The 1760-nt window shown below is 49.1% G+C and overlaps 1 pseudogene; it reads left to right on the top strand.

Annotated features, from left to right (window-relative positions):
- The first annotated feature begins 848 nt into the window (after positions 1 to 848).
- Positions 849 to 1739, top strand: LOC102773982 (annotated as a pseudogene).
- The last annotated feature ends 21 nt before the right edge of the window (positions 1740 to 1760 follow it).

Raw genomic sequence — 1760 nt, 5'->3', positions numbered from 1 at the left:
TGTGTTTCAATTACACATCTCCTAGTCACATTGAGAATGCAATTTGTATTGCTGTTTCTCTTTTTCCTTGTTGTTTTGGGGTAATCTGCAATTAGGTATAGAAAGGCCTTTCCCTGCTTCCTAACAATGGAAAGGTTTTCTCCTTGTTTTACTCATCCAGTCTTTCAATGGCTACTTATTGATTGCCTCTGTTCAGCCAGGCTGAGAAAATAAAGCAAAAGCAAGCCCCTGGGCCTCTATTACAATGCATTGGCAATGCTAATTCTACCCTATTCGTCCTGTGCAGATCAACGACAAGGTCAAGTTCTTATTCTCAGGAAGCCAAAAGAACAGGCACCTGCAGGTGGTTAACACTATCCTGTTACCTGTACATGTGATACACATTCATGTGGCCACCATATTGCATACATGCATCTGTCCTCAGTGTTCTCTCCCTATGCGGATGCTTCTTCAGGGCATCAGAAACGGGAAAATCTTCCCCAGTTGATTCCCCCTGCATTGACTCTTTATTTGCAGTTGTCTACGAATTTCTTGTCTTTGTCAAATGAGTCAGCAAAGATGTAACTGTTTCCTTATTTGGCTGGTTTCATGTGCTTCAACGTCATGCTGCAGCAGAGGTACCAGGGTCGCTGTTGCACAGTCCATGGTGTCTGCGCATCTGGCGCACACACGTAAAGGCGTCTAGTTATCTTTTCTGCTCCATCTGGACACCCGAGTGTTAGCTACAAATGCTAATTGGTTGAATGCTTTGCATACTTTCTCTTTCAAAGCCTGAAGGCTTTTTTTAAAGCTGAAATTTCTAAAATCAATGAAAGGGTTAGTTAAAAAATGAGGTCTCAAAATTGTGGGAGCGAAACCAGCGCCTGGCTCGAAGTAGCAGCAGCACCGCGGCTGCCGAGGGTTTGTTTCTCTGGCCAGTGTCTCTCCCTCCGGTCTACAGCATGGGGAACATCTTTGCGAACCTCTTCAAGGGCCTTTTTGGCAAAAAAGAAATGCGCATTGTCATGGTGGGCCTATAGACGCTGCGGGGAAGACCACCATCCTGTACAAACAGAAGCTGGGTGAGATCGTGGCCACCATCCCCACCATAGGTTTCCACGTGGAGACTGTGGAGTATAAGAACCTCAGCTTCGCTGTGTGGGACGTTTGTGGCCAGGACAAGACCCGGCCTCCGTGGCGCCGCTACTTCCAGAACACACAAGGCCTCATCTTTGTGGGACAGCCATGACCGAGAGCGTGTGAACGAGGCTCCAGCGGAGCTTATGCGGATGCTGGCGGAGGATGAGCTCAGGGATGCTGTCCCGCTCGTGTTCGCAAACCAGCAGGACCTCCCCAATGCCACGAACGCAGCTGAGATCACGGCCAAGCTGGGCCTCCACTCTCTGCGCCACAGGAGCTGGTCCCTTCAGGCTACCTGTGCCACCAGTGGGGACGGGCTCTATGAGGGACTGGACTGGCTGTCCAATCAGCTCCGGAACCAGAAGTGAACCGAACTCCTCTCTTCCCCCGCACTCCCTCTTCACCCTGCTTTCCTCTCATGTGGCAGATGTGCCCCCGTGGTGTGAGTGCCAGAAGCTGTCTCCGTGGTCGGCCCCGTGTGCTTCATCATGCTGTACATGTGCAGACGCAGCCTGCACCCGGGTTTGTATTTAATGTAAATAGTTCTTGTTTCCAATGAGGCAGTTTCTGGCACTCCTGTGCAATATTACTCAGCTATTTTTATTGTAAAAAAAAAAAAATAAACCCAATGTTTATTTCTT

This window comes from Myotis davidii, unplaced genomic scaffold (genome assembly GCF_000327345.1).
Source record: "Myotis davidii unplaced genomic scaffold, ASM32734v1 scaffold6, whole genome shotgun sequence".
Classification (NCBI taxonomy): domain Eukaryota; kingdom Metazoa; phylum Chordata; class Mammalia; order Chiroptera; family Vespertilionidae; genus Myotis; species Myotis davidii.
The sequence above is the reverse complement of the archived record's forward strand: the minus strand, read 5'-3'. Positions and strand labels throughout refer to the sequence as shown.